At 35.8% G+C, this 14,713-nt stretch overlaps 1 protein-coding gene across 1 annotated transcript in view; it reads left to right on the top strand.

Moving 5' to 3' along the window:
* LOC107147647 (phospholipid-transporting ATPase FetA-like) overlaps window positions 1-14,713 on the top strand; it is a 66,293-nt gene that overhangs the window by 22,268 nt on the left and 29,312 nt on the right. The gene's annotated exons all lie outside the window — the stretch shown is intronic.

The raw sequence follows: 14,713 nt of genomic DNA, 5'->3' as shown, positions 1-14,713 counted from the left end.
AACTTCAATAAATATTTTCTTTAAATTTCAAAAAAAAAAAAAAAGAAAGAAATGGCTGTAGCCCTCAAGTTTAGAACCCATTGTGGGGAAGGCCTCAATATCAATATGTGCCAGTTGCTTTACATGTATCATTTTATTCAGTAATCACATCTATTCAACAGACATAACTCTTCATCATCAATGTTCTTTCTGCTATATTTGCTGTTTCCTTGGGGAGACAAAATTAAAACATAAGGCAAATACTGTTTAACATGGCAGATTAACATGTAAAGAAATTATGAAACTAAAAGGGAGATCCTAAAGGTTTCCAGGGAGGAAAAAAGGTCATACACAAAGATCAGGAATCAGAATAACATTTGACCACCTCAACAGCAAAGAGCAGAAGATACCTATTAATGCTTACAAAAGTCTTCCAGGAAATTATTTGCAACTTTTAAGTCTAAATCCAGTGAAACTATCAGTGAAATTGAAGTGTAAATAAATATTCATATATTTTTATTTTCTCATAATCAGTTTTACTCATGATCACTTTAATAAAGACTCACTTGAACTAACAGAACACCTTATTTAAACTGATGATTTTCAAATTCTATTTTCTTAGAAGAGTGCTGCATGGAGAATAGGAGAGATCAAGTAGGTTTTGACAAAGACAAAAAAAATTTACTCATCAAATATCCTTTCTCAGCAAACTTCAAGAATGTATACTCAAGCCAGGTGTGGTGGTATACGCCTGTAATCCCAGCAACTTAGAAGGCTAAGGCAGGACAATCACAAGTTCGAGGACAGCGTAAGCAACTTAGTGAGGCCCTAAGCAACTTAGTGAGACCTGTATTAAAATAAAAAAGGAAAAGACTTGGGGATATAACTCAATGGTAAAGTATCTGATAGACACAATACCTTTATTTTATATATTTATTTTCTGGTGCTGAGGATCAATCTCTACTCAAGCTAAACAGAAGATAAGACAGAAGTATAAACCAAGAAGGAAGCAGCTAAGGAAGCCAGGAAGCTTGGCCGTAATGGAAGGAAGCCCCGGGATGGGGGCCAAACAGCAGGCCTAGAAAACAACTAGTAAGATCAGAGTAGGCTTGGAGAGGGATCTGTGTAGGTGTCTTCAGAGGATGTGGGTCTCTGCTCAGGCTCTCAGCTAGTAACTGCTGTAAAGGCCCTGCATTTGTGAGGTCCTTCATAAGGATCTTTCCTTCAGGAAGCATGGGATGTTTTCTGAGGTAGTGAGTTCACTTCAAGGCATCCAGTTGAAGAAGGATGTGAAGACTTCCCATTCAAGTTAAATAAAATGACTGTAAAGAAATACAAATGGAAAATAAATACCTAACATTTGGGACACAGAATAAAGACCTATCAGCAGACCCGAGATGATTTTGGCATGCAAATAGATTATAAAGCAGAGTAAGGAATGCTTCCATAGAAATACATTCTTCTTGGTAGCACTTAAGAGTGGCTCCAAGCTGGAATCAGCAGGAATGGAGAGCAGTGTGGGATGTGGGGCAATAATTAGAGTAATTAATTTTAAAAATGTCCATAAAAAAACATGAGCAACAGCCAGGTGTGGTGGTGCATGCCTTCAATCCCAGTGGCTTGGGAGACATAAATTCAAGGCCAGCCTCTGCAAATTAGCAAGGCCCTAAGCAACTTAGTGAGACCCTGTATCAAAATAAAAAACAAAAGGGTCAGGGATATGGCTTAGTGGTAAAGTGCCCCTGGGTTCAATCTCCAGTACAAAAAACAAAAAACAAAACATGGGCAACAGTTGTACCTTCCTACTACCTATATAAACAAATATATTTGCCTTCTAGTCCTAAAATAGAAAACTGTTTTTGAAAGAAATTTAACAACCTACCTGAAGAGGGCTAGAGATTTTGGTTTTTGTTTGTTTTTAGTTATAGACACAATACCTTTATTTTATATATTTATTTTCTGGTGCTGAGGATCAAACCCAGTGCTTCACACATGCTAGGCATGTGCTCTACCACTGAGCTGCAGCCCCAGCCCTTGTTTTTGTTTTTTTTATGTCTGGTGCTACTGGAGATCTCAGGGCCCTGCATGTGCTAGGCAATTGCTTGTATCCCTGAGCCACATCCCAAGGACTACGGCTTCTAGTGTGTCAATACTTCAGAGTAAAACCCACTTAATTTTAAATCAGGGAGGTTCAAATGTGCCTAAAAGTTCCCTGTGTACCTAGGAACAATATGTTCTATCTTCCTATTCATGGGTCTCCATTCAGGAAAATGCCCTACTAGGGAGACAAAATTTACCAAAGAAAGCAAAACCTACACCAGAAACCTATAATGATCAAACTATTTTTTTAATTATTTATCTTTATTTATTTTTTTTTTTGTGGTGCTGAGGATTGAACCCAGCACCTCGCACGAGCTAGGCAAGCGCTGTACCACTGAGCCACAATCCCAGCCCCCAAACTATTCTTTTGTTCATATTTTTAAGTGGACTGGAGGAACCTGGTAGCACAAAAAGAAGAATAAGGGTCCAATAACTGACCCTGGAATAAACAGATTATAATTCAAGGAGAAGAACTTTCAAAAAAATTTTGGACTATTTTTAGAAGCAGCAGTTGCATACAAGAAATAATAAGTTGCTTGGAGAAAAAAGCAAGATTAAAAGAAAAGAAATTATAAAAAGGAATTTTAGAAAGTAAAAACAAGACTATTAATGTTAAAAAGCCAGAAAATTGAGCCGGGAAACTCCCATGAACCATAAAATTGAGCCGGGAAACTCCCATGAACCATAAAACAAAGAGACAAAGAGATAGAAAATATGAGAGGATTTGTTTGTTTTAACAGAGGACCAAATAGAAGAGTTGGGCAAGGAGGGGTCCCTCATATATTTTCACAGGGATAAGAAATAAGATGGTGACAAAAAGAGGGGGACGAGGCGGGGGGGGGGAGAAAAAGAGAGAGAGAGAGAGAGGAGAGAGGAGAGAGAGAACCAGATTGGCATGGGACTTCTCATGCAGCACTGTGTCCTAGAAACCAGTAGGTACATTCCTTCACAGTTCCTAGTGAAAATGACTTTGACTTAGATATTTGACACATATATATATATATATATCTCCAATTAAACAACAAATCAAGTGAGAGAGCAAACTTGTTCCTGCCTTAGGATGCTTACCCTTGCTGGCAATGTCTGCCCTCAAGTCTGCATGGCTTGCATCTTTTCCAACATTTCAGAGAAGCCTTCTGGGCACATGGGTTCATTGACTATTTATATACTTTAATGTATGTTTGAAATTTTTCACAATAAAAGATTTTTTTAAAAAAATCTCAGTTTCTAAGAATGGTCCCAGTCAGACCTGTTTCTATTTCAACCTGCCTTGCTATTCTTATCTTCAAAGATTTCCTCATCAGTGGTACATAGATAGGACCTCTGATCATCTACCAATGGGTTGCCTTGAACTATCTAAACCTGTGACCAGAATCACCAATTTGAAGACCACTGGGTAGACTTAGAGGTCATTCACATAATATCATGCATGTCTTCTCTATAGGCATGTGAGCATACAGTATTGGTGAGATGTGAAGTGGTATAAGCACAGTAAAACATTTGGCAGTATCTTAAAAAGTCAACATTAATTTACTGTAGGATTTACTAACTCCACTCCAAGTTATTTCCAAAGGAAATGAAAGCTTATGTCTTCGAAAAGATTATTCAGAAGTGTTCACTGCAGCTTTATTTGTAATAGCCAAAAACTGGAAACAACCCCAATGTTCCATAAAAGGCAAATTAGTACACAAATTGTGCATTAGCTATACAAAATAATACTATTCAGCAATATAAATGAACCATTGATAGATGCAAAAATATAGATGAATCCCAAAATCATTTTGCTGAGTGAAAAGAAGTCAGACCAATAAAAAGAGTGCCATGCTAATATGATTCCATTTACATGAAATTCTTAAAAAAGAAAACTGAACTGGGTGTTGTGGCACATGCCTGTAATCCCAGTGACTTGAGAGACTGAGGCAGAAGAATCACAAGTTGAGGCCAGCCTTAGCAAATTAGTAATGCCCTAAGCAACTTAGTGAGCCCCTGCCTCAAAAAGTAAAATGGGCTGGGAATGTAGCTCAGTGGTAAAGAGCCCCTAGAATCAATACCCAGTACCCGCCCTCCCGCCAAAAAAAAAGAACCAAACTGATCTAAAGTTGTATGGGGATCAGAGGAAGAGAAGAGTGGGAAAGAAGAATTATAAAAGGGCACAGGAAACTAGCCAGTATTTTGTTACCTTGAGTAGGATAAAGGTTTCATAGGCATATGTGTATATATGTGTGTGTGTGTGTGTGTGTGTGTGTGTGTGTGTGTGTGTGTGTATATATATACATTATGTACATATATACTTATGTACCTATATATCAAGTTGTATTCTTTAAGTATGTACAAATTTAGGGGGATAGTGACTAGAAGGGGGACATACAGTGGGTTCTGGATGCTGGAAATGTCATCTGATTGTTAGTTTAATTAGTGTGATGACTTTGGGAAAATTTATCAACTTACATGTTTGTGATTTCTTTTTGTGGAGGGATACTACAACAAAACTACATCCCTAGCCCTTTTTTTGTTTTGTTTTTTTGAGACAGGGTCTCACTGAGTTTCTGAGGCTGGCCTTGAACTTGGGAGCCTCCTACCTCAACCTCCCAAGTAGCGGGGATTACAGGCATGCACCACTGTGCCCAACTATATGATTTTTGCATGTGTGTTCATGTTCATTAACAATTAAATGTTAAATAATTTTAAGTAAAGGGCATGAGCTGGGCATGTTGGCACATGTCTGTAATCCCAGCAACTCAGGGTATTCGGGCAGCTGAGGCAGGAAGATCACAAGTTCAAGTTCTAGGCTAGCCTAGACAACTTAGCAAGATCCTGTCTCAAAATTAAAAGATAAAAAGGTCTGGGGATGTAGCTCAGTGGTAGAACACCCAAGTTCAATTCTCAGTGCTGCCCCCCCCCCCAAAAAAAAAAGTCTTGAGGGATTTTTTCTCATTAAACTTTGTTTTAATGGATCTCAAAATTCTGTGATACATTTTTAGTCGAATTGTTTCCATTAAAAAGTATTGATTTTAAATGCAAATAACTTAAAACTGACACACAAAAAAATGATCCACAAAACATTCTTCTTTAAAAGAAGTCTTAATTATCAGTATTTTCAGATGATATGATCCCATACTTAGAAGATCCAAAAATCTCACCAAAAGACTGCTAGAGCTAATAAACAAATTCAGCAAACTAGCCAGTTACAAAATCGACATGCAAATTAATAGCTTTTCCATATATCAACAATGAATCTGCTCAGAAAGAAGTCAGGAAAATAATTCCATTCACAATAGCTTTCTTTTATTTCAAAAATAAAATAAAATACCTAAGAATAAATCTAAAGAAGGAGGTGAAAAACCTCCACAATCAAAACTATAGAACATTGAAGAAAGAAATTAAGTAGTACTTGATATAATTTATTTTCAAAACCCCAAGAATGGTTCATGCTGGACTTTCTTTTCTGTCTTGTGTACTAATGCCTGGGGCCTATGAACTATAGGACTTCCTTGTCCTATAAGGAAAGAGACATTTTACTGAAAGATAAGGCTCCATAAGTTTGAACTGAAGCAGCATGTATCTTGGATGAAATGTTCATTTAATTCATCTCTTTTATTTTCTTTTGTTATATAGATTTTCCTGATTTTAGGCGTCATGTGTATTATCCTAGCAATTGGGCATGGTATTTGGGAGACCAAGAAAGGCTACCACTTCCAGATTTTTATGCCATGGGAAAGTTATATCTCTTCATCAGTTATCTCTGCCATGTTCACTTTCTGGTCCTACTTCATTATTCTCAACACCATGGTGCCCATTTCTCTTTATGTAAGGTAGGTGTCTTTGATCATTTGGGGTTATAGGGAAAGGGGTTGACTTCATACTTCCTGCTTAATTCTCCAACTAGAGCGTGAACTTATAGAAAGAATATACTACATGCTGTTTACTCTTTACTTTCCACATGCATGGTATATAAAACATTCTGAGAGATATATGGAGAGTACATAAATGCCTTCCATGTCTAGAATACTGAGCTATATACTACATGGTCTGTACAAAAAGAAAACCATCTCTGCCCTCAAATAAGCTGCGAGTGACTAAAAAAGACATACAAACACATGAAACAATTTGAAAAAAGACACAAATTTTGGGGCTTGGGATGTGGCTCAAGCGGTAGTGCGCACGCCTGGCATGCGTGCGGCCCAGGTTCGATCCTCAGCACCACATGCAAACAGAGATGTTGTGTCCGCCAAGAACTAAAAAAAATAAATAAATATTAAAATTAAAAAAAAAAAAAAAAAAAGACACAAATTTTGTGATGCTGAAGCCAGGCCAGGCAGCGTCTATTACCAATGAGATAGGATCTAAACATTCATTCATATGTCAGTCACTTAGTACTCAAGAGTATATTTTCCCATAGAAACAAGATGGCAAATGGTAGATAGGTATGGTTATGATCTAAGTTCAGTCCCTAAAAGTTAGAGAAGAGGAAGGGTGTTTCCTCCCCCTTTTTTTTTCTTTTAATAGTTTTTTAGTTCTCAATAGACCTTTATTTTATTTATTGGTACGTGGTGCTGAGACTTGAACTCAAGGCTTTACACATGCTAGGCAAACACTCTACCACTGAGCCACAACCCCAGCCCTCCTCCCCTTTTTTAAAAAAATACATATTTATTTTTTTTAGTTGTAGTTGGACACAATACCTTTGTTCCATTCATTTCTTTTTATGTGGCCCTGAGGATCGAACCCAGGGCCCTACACATGCTAGGTGAGCACTTTACTATGACTGAGCCACAATCCCAGCCCCTCTTCCCTTTTTTTAATAAGCACCTTGGACAAAAATTTGAAATAGATGAAACAAGTCTTCACCATACTTTGGTATTACTTTTCTGAGTTAAGCATTCCTTTGCACATACAGAGACCCAAATGTGTTTTAGTTTCCTCCTTTCCTAAGGCCGTCAGTATGACATCCCAGCCTCCAAAAGCATTGCCTTGTTTAATAAATATTTATTGAACACCTACTATGTGCCAAGCAATATACTAGGTATTAGAGCTAGAAACATGAATAAGGAGCCATCCCTTTCCCTAGAGCTTGCAGTGTAGCCATGGAAACACACACATAAATAAAGAATTATGGTATAATATGAAAAAAATGATGGAACTGAAATATTTAAGTGCTATAGGAGCCTTGAGAAGGAATAGATAAATTCTATCTGTAGAGGTGAGGAAGGTTTTCAGAAAAGGTAATAATCAAACTGATATTTGGAAAAACAGATAAAGAACATTGCAAGCAGAAAGTTCAGCATGTACAAAAGGTGTAGAGGTTTTTAAAAGCTAAACTAAGGTATCGATTGATAATTTCAAGTCAGATCCAGAAAAGCCTTAAATTCCAGATCAAAGAGTTTGAATTTTATCCTAAAAGCAGTAAGGAACCAGCCAAGATTTTTCTAATGAAAGAAAGAATGTGATTAAATGTCCGGGTTTAGAAAGACTGATGTGGCTGGTAAAAGCCTAGAAGGGGTCAAGTATGACTCCAAGCATGAGGATCATCAATAAAGAGTCACCCATGAGAATTTGAATAATTCTTTCTTCAGCTCAAAGAAAAAGACTCAGGCTTTTCAATGCTGCTGTCTCAGACAGGGGTCACTGATAAATCAGTTTAACATACATTAAGTATGAATGATGACAAGAAGGAGGTCCCTTAAAAATCTTCATAGTTTTAAAATGAAAATGTTATTGACCATAAAATATCTATAATGCATATTATTTGCAGCGGAAGAGCAAATGTGACAAAGGCAACATGGAAATTGATAGAAACAGAGAGGCCATTAGGGAAAAGGCACCCCACAGGCAGGCTGACTGCCTAGGAATTTTTCAGGTCAGCCAATAAGCCATTTCTGGTTTTCACAGCTTCTTCTCTTCTTCTGAAACAATGAAACTCTGAGTATGACAGGTTTCTCTCTCTTCTCCACAATATAGCAGAATTAATCTTTTAATTAGGTCAGCATAGCCTTTTATAAGTCAAATAATATTCCAAAAGTTAAAAATTTGTGACTTTTCCTGGATGCATTTTAGAAAAAGTGAAAGAAGAGTGCAACTCAGAGAAGTTAATCAGGTATATCTGGATCTAGGTGGTAAAGCCTTTCATGGTGATAGTCAAGGTCAGTTTTTTTTAATATTTATTTTTTAGTTGTAGGTGGATACAATATCTTTATTTTATTTTTATGTGGTGCTGAGGATTGAACCCAGTGCCTCACACATGCTAGACGAGCACTCTACCATTGAGCAGCCACCCCAGCCCTCAAGGTCAGTTTTGATGTGCTGCCTGCTAAGAAAGTTCCCTCAGGAGGGCAGGTTCCTAGAGAAGATGCTCTGATTTTCAGATGCTGGCTCCTGACCTGCCATGGGACCAGTAAGAAGAAACCAAGATAATGTATTTGTCATGCTCTGACCAAGACCTTTCTTTTCTTGCTTTCTCCTTAGTGTTGAAATAATAAGACTAGGCAACAGTTTTTATATCAATTGGGATCGGAATATGTTTTATCAACCAAAGAACACCCCAGCACAGGCGCGCACTACCACACTAAATGAGGAGCTTGGCCAGGTCAAATATTTGTTCTCTGATAAAACAGGGACATTGACTCAGAACATCATGATTTTCAACAAGTGTTCTATCAATGGAAAGGTCTATGGTACGTATGCCTTCTTGCTTTCCTGAGTCCTAGAAAAATTCTGCTTTGCTAGTTTAAGAGTAAACTAGTTATACTGACCATAAAAAAATTAAGACCCTTATTCCAGAGGGATCCTATACTACACCCAGGAGGAAGAAAGGCCACAACTGAGTAGCCAGGAAGAATCTGAATAGACAGACCTTGCTAGGTTTCCCCACTCGAATCTATTGCCATTAGTTCAGATCCTTAATTATTCATCCAGGGTCTTGGATTTTTGATCTGAGAGTGTCTTTATCATATAAAGTTATTATCAAATAAATGTGTCATGTTTTTCTGCCATGGTGGGGGAAAAAGAGTAAACTAGCTTTAAATCTATGAGCTTCTGAAATTCACATTTACCTACTATTCTCATAGTCCTTTCTATTCACTAAGCAAAAAACACCCAGCCCACTCAGTTCCAACCAAAAAGTGCAAATTTAGTACCTTGTAGATGGAGTCCATTGTGTGGACACTGAGAATACCAAAATGTGCGAGACTTAGTCTCTGTCCTCAAGGAATTCACAATGTACTGAGGAAAAACAATATGCTCAGTTCATTGGTTATTAAATCAGGTGGGTGTTGGCTAATGGCTACAAATTTTCAGTGAGATAGGAAGAATAAGTTTTTGAGATCTACTGCAGAGCACAATGACTATAATTAGCAATAGTATATTGTATATTTCAAAATTGCTAAAAGAATATATTTCAAATATTATTACATGGGAAGTGATAATTGACATGTTAATTAACTTGACAATCATTTCACAGTGTATACATATATGAAAACATCACATTTTATCCATAAATATACCTAAATAATTGTCAATTAAAAAATAACCATAAATAACTAATTAGAACAAATAAATAAATTTAAAAGAAAAAAATTAACCATAAATAAAAATAAATCAGATAAAACAGTATAGTATTGAAGCCTCTAATCCTGATTCCCCTTTAGATCAACAAATAGACAAAGGGGAATGAAGGGAAGGGAGAGAGGATGGGAATAGAAGAGAGAAAAATGAATCACACATATCTTTCTTATCCTTGTATATGAATACACATCATATATCACCAAAGTAACAGGATCCTAATTGGAACAAATTATACTTATTCTATACATGAATAATGTGCAAAATACACTCTATCATCATGTATATCTAGAAAGAACAAAATAAACCCACAAACAGTACTGAAAGAAGCTATCACAGGGTGTTCGGTTTGATTAGTGTCTTCCATGGCTAGTCCTTCATTTATTGTATGCCTTAAACATAACCTTGTTTTTGTGAGAATTAAATCCTCATGTGTGTGAACATTCATGCCTCCTGCCCTAGACAGCAGAAGGAGGTAATCACACCTGAAAAGCTAGAGCACATGGGATTGTCTTCTGGAGTGATGAAAAAGTTTTGAACTTGAGAGAGGTGGTAGCTACACAACATTGTGAATGTATCAAATGCTCCTAAACTGTACACTTTAAAACTGTTCATTATATGTTGTGTGGATTTCACCTCAATAAAAAATTAAAATTTTTAAATTAAAAAAAGAAAATTCTGATATTTTTCTATTACTATTTTAAACCAAGCTTTTATTTGTATAAACTCTGAAGGCTAATTTTTTGATGAGTTGATTTAGGTGAGGATGATAATTCTCTGGCTCATTTCCCAACCTGAATGCACTGGGTAAGGTTGAAAGGATCATTTCTGTACTTGGCATCAGGTTGTCCTCCATTCATGTCTGTACCATCCACTGATCAAGAATCCTAAACACTCTGTAATTAATTCCACTCCTCTTCTAGGTAACTTTTCGATTGAGTGGCTTCCTAAGTTTGGAAGTCTCTCAAAAGATACAATGACTAACCTCTAGCCTGGCCTTGAGTCTTAAGGGAAAAGAGCTGAGTGGGGCCCAATTAGAAGACTTCTTCTTGTCTTTGGTTTAGGGAAAGGAGCTTACTAGGGGCACTGAGGGTTAGGTGGCCTGAGGGGATTCGAGGCAGCTTGACTACAAACCTAAGATGAAGAATCAAAAGAAATGTTTTTAAAAACACTCCTTTAAATTATCATTGACTCAGCAATTCCATTCCTAGGTATCCCCCACAAAATGAAACAAGGACTCAAACAGATATACACAAATAGTCATTGCAACATTATTTTCAATAGCCCAAAGGTGAAAATAATTCATGTGGCCATCAACAGATGAATGGATTTTTTAAAAGTATATAAATTCAAAGGAATATTATTTCAGCCATAAAAATTAATAAAGTTTGATACATGATACAACATTGATAAACCTTGAAAACATTATGCAAAGTGAAAAGCCAGATATAAAAAAGCAGAGTTCTACTTCTATGTAATACAGAAAATTGGAAAATTCATAGAAATAGAAAGTAGAATAGAGGTTACTAGAGAGGGATGGGGAGGAATAGGAAGTTTCTGTTTGGAATATTGAAAATATACAGTGGTGATAGTTGTGCAACATTGTAAATGTAGTTAATGCCACTGAATTTTACAGTTAATTTGACAGCTTTTGTGTTATATGTATTTTACCACAATTAAAATTAAACCCTCCTTTAAACCCTTTGCCAAGTCTCTACTCTGTTTGCTTACCAATAGGTAATTCCTGTAACAAGGAGGAACTAAGGGAGTCACTACCTGAGGTGAGTGATTATAGCTTTCTGGGAAACGCATATGGGAGCTGGGTGAGACTGTGCCACGTGGAAGCATCTCTAATACAAAGGGAACTCAGTCCCCGAAATATTAAAGCTTTTACTAGCCTCAAAATATCAGAAACCCTTATGTAAATGGTCTATGTTTATCTGAGGGAATTTGGGGATTTTAATGAAAATAGCTATGTTGTCTTTTCCTCTTTAAAAAAAAAAAAGAATTTGTGCTCATTGTAAAAAAAATTCAAATAATATAGAAATATGTGAAGAAGAAAGTTAATACTATTCAATCCAATTTTGGTGACCAATGTAAAATTTGTGGGGTTTTTCTGACAAATAGCTAGATAGCTAGATATAGAGATAGAATGCTATTTTCACCTGCTCTTTGTTCACCTGAAACTCTAGTGAGGTCATCTTTCAATCTCAGCAGATATAGGTTTATTATTTTTTTCTTTTAAATATTTTTTTAATTGTTGATAGACCTTTATTGTATTTATTTATTGATATGTGGTGCTGAGAATTCAACCCAGTGCCTCACATGCTAAGCAAGTGCTCCACCACTGAACTATAACCCCAGCCCATGGTTTATTATTTTTAATGGGTATGTAATAAGTATCCAGTTGTATTAGTGTACTTTAATGTAACCAATCCTTATTTTTTTCCATTTTGCTATTACAATAGAATTTTGTTAAACACCTGGTATATACATTATTATATAGTTATGCTTTCTTAGAATAAATCCCAAGAAGTAAAATTGGTTGGTCAAAGAGTAGCCCTATTTTTAATACATTTAATTTTGTTATATTGCCCTCCAAACAGATTTGTATCACATATATACCCCCCAATATATATGACAATTCTTTTTCCCCCATATTTTTGTTAGTACTGGGTCATAACAGTTTTTTAATCTGTGGAAATTTAATTGGGTGAAAAATAATATCTCATTTTGAAATTAATTTTTAACTAAAGAAAAACATTAAAAGTATACTTATTTATAGAATATCGTGATGTTTTGATATATGTATATACACATATATAAACTGTAATATTCATATCAGGGTAAACATATCTACTCAAACATTATTTCTTTCTGGTGAAAATATTAAAAATTATTTTCTTAGTTTTTTTTTTAAATATAAAGTACATTATTATTATGTATCGTTACCCTTCTGTATAATAGCATATCACAACTTTTTTGTGTGTGTGATGCTAGGGGTTGAACCCAAGACCTTGTGCATATGAGGCAAGCACTCTACCAACTGAGCTATATCTCCCAGCCCCACAACTTCTTGATCCTACCTAACAGTAACTTACCCATTGATCAACCTCTTCCCATCCCACTCTCCTGCAATATTGCATTCTTAATTTACCTTGCTTTGGTTTCTAATGAGGTTGAATTTTTCCTTATGTGCTTATTTTCTTTCCCCTTACAAATCTCTTTATTGCCTACTTACACTTGTTATTTGCCCTTTTTTTTTTCTTATTTAAAGAGCTCTTCATATAGTAAAAATAACAACTCTTTATTTTTTCCATTTTGTCTTTTGGTGTTTGGTTCTTTTTTTTTTAATTAATTTTATTTTTTAACTACATGACAGCGGAATGCATTACAATTCTTATAACACATATATAGCACAATTTTTCATATCTCTGTATATAAAGTATGTTCACACCAATTCATGTCTTCATACATGTACTTTGGATAATGATGTCATTCACATTCTACCATCATTGCTAACCCCTTGCCGCCTCCCTTCCCCTCCCACCCCTTTTCCCTATCTAGAGCTAGTCTCTATTCTATTTCTCCCATGCTCCCTCTCCCTACCCTACTATGAGTCAGCCTCCTTATATTAGAGAAAACATTTGGCATTTGTTTTTTTGGGATTGGCTAACTTTGCTTAGCAGTTTCTTCTCCAACTCCATCCATTTACCTGCAAATGCCATGATTTTATTCTCTTTTATTGCTGAGTAAACTCCATTGTGTATATATGCCACATTTTTTTATGGTGTTTGGTTTTTTAAATAATTTTTTCTGTGTAGAAGTTTTAAACTTATGTAATCAAATCTTTTTTTAAAAAATACTTATTTAAGGGCTGGGGATGTGGCTCAAGTGGTAGCGCGCTCGCCTGGTATGCGTGCGGCCCGGGTTCGATCCTCAGCACCACATACAAACAAAGATGTTGTGTCTGCCGAAAACTAAAAAAATAATAAAAATATATAAAAAAAAAATACTTATTTAAATTATTTTTTTTTTTGTTGATAGATTCTTTTTTAAAAATATTTATTTATTTTTTTAGTTATCGGCAGACACAACATCTTTGTATGACACAACATCTTTGTTTGTATGTGGTGCTGAGGATCGAACCTGGGCCGCACGCATGCCAGGCGAGCGCGCTACCGCTTGAGCCACATCCCCAGCCCTGTAATCAAATCTTAAATCTTTTTTCTTCTAGGATTCATGACAAACTCAACAGTCCTTACGCATACAATTATAAAAATAATCTTCTTATGCACTCTTCCTATCTCTAGCTATTCATTTTTACTATTTTCTGCAGCATTGGACATCAGCTTTTGTTTATGGGTTGATTTTAAGCATTCCTGCACAGGGCTTCCTCCCTTGCCTCCAGATTACTCCTTACTGTATCCCTGTCCTGATAGAGATCCAACCCCAAACCTTAACCATTTGACTTACTTACAGCTGGCTCTACTCTCAATGTCCACCTTACCTACCCATCCAAAGAGATTTGGAAGGGGAAGGAAAATCACTTCTTTTCATAAAGCAACCTTGACTGTGTAAACAAAGTTATACTTTCTAGGTATTAAATTCTCCCTGGAGTTTCTTTCTCTTTCTTCTTCCTTTCACTACTGATTAATCATAGAACACTTTGCTGTATATCACTGGAATTTCTTTTCTTATAAACAAACTTAATTGCTATTTCAATTTCTTTATAAAAGGCTCTCTTCTCCATGTCTAAATTAAAACATGACTTTCACTGAGAACATATCCATTTTCCTCCATTTCTTTCATACTCTGCATACTATAATCTCTAAGATATTTGAGAGTCAGAGACAGGAAGGACCAGGTATATTGATAAGTGAAAGCAAAATTAAGTCTGTGAACAATCATGTACTGCAGATTCTTTGTCATGAGACCTTGTCTTTGTCTTGCAATATTCCTTTCTATTCCTATTTTTTTAAATGTTACAAAATAAGGTTTATTCTGCAATACTTTATCATAATGAATTGCATCTCTTTGGCAAAAATAAACTTTATAAACATTTTAATAATCAGAG

This window comes from Marmota marmota, unplaced genomic scaffold (genome assembly GCF_001458135.2).
Source record: "Marmota marmota marmota unplaced genomic scaffold, marMar, whole genome shotgun sequence".
In the NCBI taxonomy this organism is placed as follows: Eukaryota; Metazoa; Chordata; class Mammalia; order Rodentia; family Sciuridae; genus Marmota; species Marmota marmota.
This window is presented reverse-complemented; position numbering and strand designations above follow the sequence as displayed.